This window comes from Zingiber officinale, chromosome 2A (assembly GCF_018446385.1).
Source record: "Zingiber officinale cultivar Zhangliang chromosome 2A, Zo_v1.1, whole genome shotgun sequence".
Taxonomy (NCBI): Eukaryota; Viridiplantae; Streptophyta; class Magnoliopsida; order Zingiberales; family Zingiberaceae; genus Zingiber; species Zingiber officinale.
In genome coordinates, this window is record NC_055988.1 from 129,402,736 (window position 1) to 129,413,823 (window position 11,088).

Consider the following 11,088-nt stretch of genomic DNA (forward strand, 5'->3'; position numbering starts at 1 on the left):
TGAAGTACTTCTAACGACTAATACTGTAGTGGTTTAAATGGTACAGAAAGAAGATCTGTATCTTGCCTTGTTGGGCTGATAGAAGAAGTAGCTGCCATTAAATATGTTTTGTCTTCATGTATTTTGTTTTCCAGGCGAAGTGATGGGCTTATTATAAAGTTAGGGCTCAATTTTTCTCGTAGTAAGTCATAGGCTTCATTAAGTGAATAAAATCCCTTATAAGGAGGTTTATCTTCTTCTGGAAGTAACACTTTTACTTCATCCCAAGTAGCATAAAGTCTGCATAAGGCTCAGAGAAAATAGCATAACAGGAAAATTTCTTTTCAAGTGGTTTTTGAATAGTTGTAATGAAGTAATTAGAGATAGCATTGATGATGGCTATCTTTTGACTTGCTATTCCTGGAGATGTAGGAATATTCCAAATATTGTCAATTAAGCATTGTTGTATGCTATCAAGTTGAACTATGAGAGGGAAATCAAAAGTATCTCCTTTCCGGGAGAATTGGGGAAATTCTTGATTGCCAAATTTCATTATCTTCTGGTATCCATAAGTACGAACTCTTTTCTATATATCCATAACTGTAGAAATTGTTAAGTTAGTAATCATGATAAAGTATCAGTAAGAGAATTAACACTTCCTTTAATATGCTCCTACTGAATTTTAAGTCCTTTATTAAGAATGGTATCAGTAAATTTTATCCAGTGTTTAGAGCCTAATCCTTTTCTTACTTCTTTTGTATGTTGGCTATATTTTACTTATAGCCTCACAATCAGTTCTTATAGTAATTTCAGGCTTATTACAGATAAATAATAGGAAAGCTTCTAAACAATAAATGACTGCTAGTAATTCAAAATCTGAGGAGGAAGTCTCCCCTTTTCTTTATATTTTTTTGATGCATATCTGCGTAATTGTTTGAAGTTTTGGGGTCATACTTAGATTTTTTACTAAATAAGGCTTCTCCCCATCTTGTTTCACAGTCATCTGTTTCAATTTTCAAATAATCAGTGTCTAAAGGTAAAGTTAAGTGAGGTAATTGTTGAACCATTACTTTGATTTGTTTGACAAAATCTATATCTTGTTAATTAAAATATTTTTGTCCTGTTTGCGAAGTTTTGTTATAAAGAGGTCCACTTATTTTCCCAATATCTTTTAAATAGGGTCTTGCATAATTAAGTAAGCCTAAAAATGATCTAAGTGTTTTGATGTCTTCCATTTTATCAGGGAAATCTAAGATTTTGCTGGTGATATGAACTTGAAGTGTTATCTTACCTTGACCTATAAGACTGTCTAAAAAGTCAATGTAAGGAACTGCCAATTTCATTTTTCTTCGGGAAACAATTAACCCATGTTGTTCGAATATGTTAAAAATCATGTGTAAATGTGGATAATGTTCTTCTTTTTTCTTTGAGAATATTAGAACATCATCAATGTATACACATGTAAAATCCGTCACAGATCTAAATATGTCATCCATTTTCCTTTAAAAGACCTAAGGGGCTACTTTTAGTCTAAAAGGCATAACTAGCCATTCAAAATGGCCTTCAGGGCAAGAAAACATTGTCCAAGAAATGGATTCCGGATGCATTTTAACTTGCTAAAAACTTGATTTCATATCAAATTTAGAATACCATTTTGATTTTTGAATTTTATTAAGTAATTGATCTTTGTCTGATATTTTATACCCATCTTCATGACAATTATCATTAAGTCTTTTATAGTTGAAAATCATCCTAGACTGTCCTCTTTTCTGCTCAACTCCTTTATTGACTATACAGCAGGACTTCTATGCTTAGAATCAGATCGTTGTATGACTTTTAATGCCAGAAGTTGAGTAATATGCATCTTGCATTCTTCTATATCCCAATTTGAGTATTTTAAGTCTTGTGCTTTAATGGTTAAGTCAGGATTGATAATATTGAGTTTATAATATACTTTATCTTTTTCCCAATATTTAAGAGGATTTTCACCAAAAATTTTTATTTTTTCTGGTCTAGAAATGACAGCATCTAATGCGTCTTTCTGTCTAAGTAGTGTATTTAAAAAAGGAGGGCTTAAATTAAAACCATCTTGATAGTAAATTTCTGGTTCAAATGGGACCTCTAAGTCAGGTATAATATGTTCGCTACTACCTTCAGCTTCGGGGCTTCAAGAGCCAAGTCTATCTAATTTTCCTATAAGAAAAGCGTAACTTTAGGTTTCTTGGTTTTGTCTTTAGGTTGGTTAGGGTTACAAGGACAAGGTAAGATAGAGGAAGTAGGATTGCAACTTTCAGCAGAAGGAGGAGTGCCAGTTAAAGGTTGCTTTGCTGTTGTTCAATCATGTTGCTATTATTCCCTCCTTTATTGCATCTAGTTAAGCTAATTTAAATCTCCTCGATAATTTCAGCATCTAGGTGTTCTCTATGATATGGAATCATAATTGTTTATCGATGTTGATAATATTGCTGCTGGATTTCTTTCTGTTATCAGTAACTCTATCCTTTATTGCCATTAATGTAAAGCAAATTTGGTTCATGAAGAAGTGTGTGATGCAGGAAAGGGTTCTTTCAGCTTTGGAAGATGCTGGAGTCTTCACTTCTGGAGGTTTGGTAAGAGAGAGATAAGGTGGGTTATCTTGTTTTAAGCTTGCTGCATTATCTCCATCCTAATGAAGGCAGAAAGGCTGGTTTATTATCTCATGGTTGATTTGTTTAGCTTTGGCATCTTTTATACTAGAAAATTTGCATGTGTTAATAAATTTCATTTGCTCATGGAAAACTTGTCTTTGTATAATTAGCAAACTAAAAACACATTGTCCAGTCTTCTTCAAGAAGTGTCAAGTTGTTGAGTAATAATAAAACTGTTTCCTGTAGCATTATGCACAGACTAAAATTTTGTTCATTTTGGTTGCTACTTTTCAAGGTTTATAGGTTTTGAATTGGCATAATTTCGTGAGTTTCCAATGAACTATTTATGAATTAGTCTCTCCATGTTTTTGAAACGTGAAGGTTCATTACTAGTCCTATGGAGTAGATCACTTTTTTCAAGATCAAGTTATGAATATCACTTCACTAGTGGTGTGTTTGGTTCATAGGAATACCTATTCTATTCATATGTTTGATTGCAAAAGTTATCTTGGAATGCCTATTTCCATGAAATAGTTATTCTAAAGTCATAAGAAATAACTATCAGGAATAATTATTCCTTATCTATTTCATCTTTCAAGTAATGCATTTGATTGGCACATTCAAGTAGGCTGGAGTTGGACATGCGGCTTGAGCAGGACAAATCAAGCCTAACCAATCGGGTCAATTGGGCCCCATGGAATGGGTCGGTCTGGCATGCTAGACCATACATACCTGAAGGACCGGTTGAGTTGGTCAAGGTCGGCTGGTCAGGTAGCTTGGCCAGGCTAGGCAGTCCAGGTGAAGTTGAATGGGCCATGTGGGAATGCAATCCTGTGGGCTGAGCAGTTTGGACTGCTTGGATGAGCTAGGCAATTTTGTGGGCCAGGGTTAGACAGATAGCAAGATGAGTCAGACAAATTACATATATATAGGTTTTCTTTTATTATGAATAGGATTCCGAGTGCATTCCTTATAACATTGTATAAACCAAATGTAAGAATAATTATTCCATGACTACTCTTTATTATGTCTTTCAGAAGTCTATCTGGGATTTGTAAAAGTGTGGTCCCTTTGGCACTTGATGCTGCTCCTCTTCAGCATTTTAGTTTCAGCTGCAGTTTGTTTATTGTCTGTAAGAGGAGATAATCGACTTACTTAGCAAATTAGTCTGAAAGCATGATAAGTTTCTTCTATTTTAGTAGATAACTTGGATTCATGATGCTCATTTTCATACAGATCTATTTTTTCAAAATATATGTCACTAAAGTTTTTACTGCTAGTAGAAAGTCAACTTATCCTATCTCGTGGAAATTAAATTAAAATTCTTAATTGCATTGCCACTTCGTGTTTAATATTCACATTTTAATGTTTTGATGAACCCAGTGGTTTCTGTTTTCTCTCAAGTGCCATTGAATATATGTTCAAAAATAGCTAATTTACCTGTGAATCACGGAACTTGTGCTTCATTTTCTAGATCCTTTGTAACATTAAACATATCACAAGTGAAACCCTTTCTGTCATTCTGATGTTCCAATCTTTATCTTTCTTTGATTTGTAGGTTCTTTTCTGTAGTACTGAGAATGGGTGCATGCCATCTGTTCGACAATTGGAACCAGATTGGCATTTTGATTCAAATGCTGAAATTGTGCACCAGTTGACTGTAAGTTAGAAGTACTATGCTTTTCTTCATGATTTTACGATGGCAAACTGTCAGCAACATTTCTGGGAAGTTTTTAATTTAACAGTGATGTTTCTATACATGGCTGTTTGTTTTTCTGTATATGAGTTTGATATGTTAATCACTTCATTTGTATCTGACCCTATCATCCTAAGCTTAAGCTTGGGTCTGGACAAAAAGATTGCATTACCCATTGCTGCTCAGCGCAAATAGATTGTCCTTTTGATCTACTAAGCTTTGCCTACTCTTTATCTGATAGGCTTATTTGCGATTATGTGCTTATCTATGCTCTTTAATTGGTGTGTTATGATAGTACATCTGTGGATTTATCCAAGCATTGGGCTCCGACTTATTGGCGCTACTAGTGTCTTATTGTAGTACCTTAATCTTGTATGGTTAAGGTAATTTCTTTCAAGAGTAGCCAATTTTAGGCATCTTTAGCTTGGAGTGTGATTACATTTATTAGAATCCTTGAATAATGATTTGTACTTTATATTACTGTTTAAAATTTCATACTAATTTGGTTGGCATGCGCAAAACTTACTGTTCTGCTCACTGACCAAAATTGACATGTCACCCGAACCAAGAGGTGGTCGAATCAATGCTGTATCTGGTACCAGCCTTGTCTCAGTTGGTGTATCCCCTCCTTTACAGATACACACAGGAATGCACAGGCATACACACAGGAATCCATGCACTCAGGATGATTCTAGTTCAATTCTTACCAGGTTTTGCTTTGGGTTGATGGTGGAGAACAAACTACTGGTTGGTGAGCATGGGATGGCCGCACCATTATCTTGAATTATGAAGTAGCTGTTCAAATTGATTTGTAAGTAAAATGTCATGTTTTGTCCAACTCTAACTCCAAATTCTAGATTTTCAAATTTAATTGATTAACTAAATAGATATTAAGTCATAACTTATGTTTTTATTAGTTAAACAGATTGATTCCAATATACTAAGTTTAAAATCATCCTGGCATGCTTTGATGTGTGTGCCTAATCATGCTGAGTGTGGGCATAGTATACTGAAAACTTTACCATTTAGGCCAAGCATCCAAACTTTGATACAAAACAATACTTTAAACCTTTCTTTCTATAAACCAACATTTCTGTGATTTTGTTTTTCTAAGATATCAGGATAATATGCTGTTGAGACTTGTGCAGTTTATTTGGAGACATTTCCTGACCACTTGATGTTCCCATGTTCTCCATGTCTTCCCATTCTGTTGTCTGTTGTTGATCTCTTGTAGAGTTAAGCCATTTCAGTTCTTTGGATGTAATCCTTCATGGAAATGGCAACAACTATTCTTTGAAACTCTGATCGTTACTGGGTCACATTTGATCGAAATTCAATATTGAAACCCATCACTTGTACTCTTGACTTGGTTGTTAAGAATGAAATATCTTTCCGGTTGACTTACTAAAAGGGAAAAGAAGGTAAAATAGAATATTCCTGCTAATCATTTGTGATAGGGTTATGAGTCAAATATGAATCAGATGGGACTATAACCAACTCACTTTCTTTAAAAGAAGTTGTTCGCAGATTAGTCTTTGGGTATTACTTTAGTAATGTTGCTATTTGGCAACAAGCATAGTGATAGCATTGCTTGTGCATTTTGAGTTGTTTCCTATTGATTTTGATCTTATATCTCATCCTAATGACACTTTAAAATATCAGCCTCGCCAACCTGTTAAATGAGTATGTCTTCCTCACTATTTTGTTAGATCAGCATGAGCAGGTTAATGTATAATATTCTGTCACGTTTCTCTAAAATGTTTCTTCATTAAAGTGCAGTTTGAAAGTCAGTTGATATGCTCTCTTTTGTAACTGCAGAGATTCATCAAATATTTACTTTATGTGACACCAGACCTACCTCAACAAACGGCTTCTAATGTGTTCATTTCAACAAGTTTGGAACAGTTCGTTGGTGATCAAGGTCGAAAATAAGTTGCATGTTGCCTACCTAATCAGCTGAGGATCATGTAAGCCCATCATGTTCATGTTACTTTTTTATTTAGCAGATGACTATTGCATTTGGCGATGAAATGGGTTGACTCTTCAATATAACTCTAATCTGATAATTTACAGATACATTCATGTATCAGTGTATGAGAAACAAAATGGGAGTAGAATTTGAACACAACTATAGTAACAATTTCTTGCCTTTCTGAATCATTTCCAGATTGCCTTTTGGATACATATTAGGTGTATGGTGGTGGTCTAGTTAATTAGCTATTGCAGGAACTTCAATAACTTGAACTTTTTACTGCAATAGTAACTTTATGTAGAATATCCCACCCTCGATAGTTTCATAAAAGTCCATATATAGACCATAGAACATAGAAAAGTGGGATGCCCGTGAAGGGCACATGTGGGATGAACCAAATTCTCACCAAGTTTTTCAGGCTCTATTCACTTGCTTCAGTTATTCCATGTTAAAATGAATGCTGATCAGAACAGCAAGTGCATTACTACTGCAGGTAGGCTTTCGAGCCTGTGTTTACTTGGTGGTCCTTTATTCTCCTTGCCTGTTGCACGTTGTATAGCTCAAGGATCATGAGTAATGGAAGGTTGAGAAATGGTGACCTCCATTCTAATGTAACTCTTTATCCAAGTGTTTCTGCCCAAGATGTGGTGTGGTAGTTTTTCCTTTTCCAACATTAATAAATTATTTGTATAGTTGTTTAAAATTTTACAGGATTGGCCAAGTTTTGCATCCTCGCGTGACTCTTTACATTGTATATCAATTATGGTTGTACCATGCTATGCTATAGATTATTCTTTGTTAATTTCCCATCAAGGTGGCAAAAAGCGAATATGCTCGTCCCTAGTGTCAGGGTCAACACGGAGAAAGTAAATCATGGATGGCTACTAGCCTTTGGAATAGTGACTAGCACTATTACCCATCAAGTGGCAAAAGGCGATTCGCTCGCCCCCAGCACCCCCGCCAACCCGTCCCGCCCCCAGTGCTCCCGCCAACCCGTCCCTAGGCCAACACGGAGGAAGTAAATCACGGGTGGCTTCTAGCCATTAGTGCAAATGGCCAAGACATGGGGGAGGTTATACTCGATCACGCCGAGTTTCGACCCCAAGACCTCATGTTGCAACACCCCATGCTTTAACCATCGCACCGCCCCGAGGAGACAACACTATTACCCATCAAGCAAAGTGATCTTGATGTCCATTTGTCATGTCTTATTTTAATCATAATCATGATATGCAACTATTACAAGTAAAATCTAAATTGACTTAATCGTAGCCACTGACAAAAAGGATTTGTCATAGCCAACATCTTTGATGATATTCTTTTATCATAAACTTGGTTTGTATAATTTGTTTACATACATGGAGTTTATTTTATGAAGTTTGTGATATACAAAGTCGACAATGTTATAGATAAGTTGTTTAGATTACTTATACTTCGGGTCATTTGGCTTGTATGTGATATATTGGTGTGTGAAGGTTAAGAACATACAAACCATTATATAAATTACAACTAATTATAACAAATTGTTTTTCTAAAAAGAACAATAATTTTTCTCAAATAAAAATATGAAACTACTCTTGTGCATACAAGATACCGAAATAATATTAAACTAGGAATATAGTAAGATTATTAGCCATTAAATTACTCCTTTAATTGATCAGTTATAAGTCTGCTAGTGCGCACTTTATGTTCTATACTTGTTCTTTGTTACCACACTGATGAGCTTAGTAATCTGGACTTGTTTACAGAATTTGGCGTCAAGTTTCCAATTGTATGGACTGCTCCTTCATTTTTTTCTTCAATTCACTTTTTTTTTTGGCAAAAATATACTCTTACAATCTAAATGAAGATTCTATGTTATTTGACCCTGAACCCTACTTCAGTTTCTTGAGCAGTTTTCTTGTTGGATTCTGCGATATCTCCCCATGTTTTGTTGTGCAGTTTTGTCTAAATCAATTGTTGATGAAATTGTGTGAGATGACTGGACTAGTAAATGCCGTTCACAATCGTCCCTGTCGAATCCGCGATGTCTTCTGCGGCCCATGATTGCTCAGGATCTTCAAAATCAAGCCATTGTGCAGGTATATTTAAATCAATTGTTGATGAAATTGTGTGAGATGCATGAACTAATAAATGTGGTTCACAATCTTCTCCATTGTTCTCTACTCTGTTCGACATCAATACTGGTACCAGTCAAGCCTTCATGTCCAACTTCATCGATGTTCTATCTAACCTCTTGATTAGTAAGTTGTTTGATCATCAACTTCATCTACAGTTATACTAAAACTTTGTAAAACTCCTGGCCAGATATAGACTATGAGCATCTATATTGTCAAGTTGTGAATATAGCTTATCGAGTAAAGGTGAATCCTACAAATGTTATGTATCATCTTTAACATCTAAAATGTACAAATGATATCAATTTGATTTTTCTTGTGTAATTCTAGATCAAATTAAGATAAGATATATTTTTATTTGACGGAGCATAGAGGTGCTAACCATCTAACCCGGTGAGAAAGGAGAGATATTGTCGACTTTAAGGTGGCGGCGGCAAGGTAGTGTCATTAAAAAAAAATGATAAATCAGATAATATCGATACTGGGCCGCTGCCACCTTAAATCTTGTCAGGTAATAAATCCCAGTCATCTCACACAATTCATCAACAAGCTAAGCTAAGCTTCTAATGTAGTTAAGTCTGGTAATAAATCCTATGGGAAGTCCATGACTCTGACTCCGGTGAAAAAAAAAATATTTATTCTTCTATGATGATGGGATTTTGTATGGTACTTTTGATATAGATTAAATTGATATTTAAATATTTCTTTTTAGAATACATTGAGCGAAACTTATATACACAACTCTTTTAGGGGACTAGATAATAATGATCAAAATATATTAATCGTTTTATTAAATTAACAACTAATATACCAAATAGGTTCTCATGGTGATTTAGATTGAGGAGACAGCATATTGATGTATATTTATTTAGACATTATCCTATTAAAATAAACCATTAATTTTGTTAACATATAATTATGCTAAAACAATTATAATGAAAAGTTTAAAAAAATACTCTACCAAGAGTCCAAGACATCTAAAATTCAACCAATATAATATTTTTTTTTAATAATATAGCAATTGCCTATATCAACAATCAAATAGAAAAAAGCAATAGTACCAAAACAAAAAAATATGAACAACTAAAACATTAACAAACATTTAAAAAAGAAATCAAAAGTTGGTATATATATTTTTTTTATTTGGCATCATGTATTTAACTTATGGATGATTGATTTAGTTCTATGGAAATTTTTCATCAACTATCAAAATAAATTAAGAAGGGTTCATAATAAACGACTCATTAGTTCAAGGTTTTTAGATCAATCGCTCATTAAAAAAACCTTTAATTCCTTAATTCGTCAAATATGAGAATAAGTGAAAAACTAAAAATATACTTTGCACCATTATGCATGGGCAACTTGTTTATTTTGTTGACCTACTGAGACAATGCTTGATAATCATAAACGATTTGAAGAAAACAAAAACGACATTCAAAAGAAACATTTTGGAGAAGAAAATAGGTCCAACACATCATCAAACAATAAACATGACTACCAAAGCACCCTTTTATTATCCGCCCTAAGGTCTTTGGAAAGAACATAATTCATGATATTAGGAAGAACTTATTATCTAATGGAATAAATTTTAAGGGTACGTTTAGTTCAAATTATCATGTATAATCTTGGTTATGTGATTATCAAGTAATCATATAACCAAGATTATGGGAAATAAAACATAACCAAATATTGTTAACCTAAGTAATGTAACAAAAATTTATTTGTTTGAAAGTTTTAATGAATAACCTAGTTTATTATTTTACTATATTACCCTTAGTTACAAAACCAACCATATATATTATTATTATTATTATTATTATTATTATTATTATTATTATTATTATTATTTTGAAACTATACAATTTTTTTATTTTTTTCATGTTTTTCTTTATTTTTATATGTTTTTTTATTTTTTATTTCTTTTTTTATTTTTTAAAATTTTTAAAAGTTTTTTAAAAAATTTTACGTTTTTTATTTATTTATTTTTTACGTTTTTTTATTTTTTCCTATTTTTTATTTTTTTTATGTTTTTTCTATTTTTATATATTTTTTAAATTTTTTATTATTTTTTACGTTTTTTAAGATTTTTTCCTATTTTTTATGTTTTTTAAAATTTTTCCCCATTTTTTTTATTTTTAAATTTTTTTACGTTTTTCTATTTTAAAATTTTTTTTAAAAAATTATGTTTTTTTTTTAATTTTTATTTATTTTTTTTTATCATATTTTTCTCTTATTCGAGGGTATTTTGGATAAAAAATTTCGTTAATCCCGGAATCAAGAAAAACTTCAGTTTCCTATGTTTTTCGATTCTGGATTGCATGACGTGTCGGACATGGAACATTATTGGGGAATAATTTATTATCTAAATCAAACAGTATTTTTGTTGATAACTTAGATGAATAAAAGATATGAATCTTTCTCCTATGATATAAATATATCATCCAAATATCAACTCAACTATCACTACAAAAAAACAATAATTTAGGGACGAAAGTTTGGGACGAAATATTTTCGTCCCAAAATCGCAATAATTTTGGTGACAAACACAAAATTTAATCCAAATTAGAAACGAAATCTACAACAAAATATTTTCATCGTAAATTCCCAACGAACATTATTTTCGTTGCAAAATTCGTCCCAGATTCTGGGACAAATCCAGGATTCGTCCCAAATTCTGAAACGAATCGAGGATTCATC

The 11,088-nt window shown here is 32.8% G+C and overlaps 1 long non-coding RNA gene across 1 annotated transcript; it reads left to right on the plus strand.

Annotated features, from left to right (window-relative positions):
• The first annotated feature begins 4,199 nt into the window (after positions 1-4,199).
• On the plus strand, positions 4,200-8,312 carry LOC122040014. Its single transcript, XR_006128476.1, has 3 exons — positions 4,200-4,266; positions 6,121-6,269; positions 8,216-8,312. It is a non-coding gene; the product is annotated as an uncharacterized LOC122040014 (long non-coding RNA).
• Positions 8,313-11,088: the final 2,776 nt, after the last annotated feature.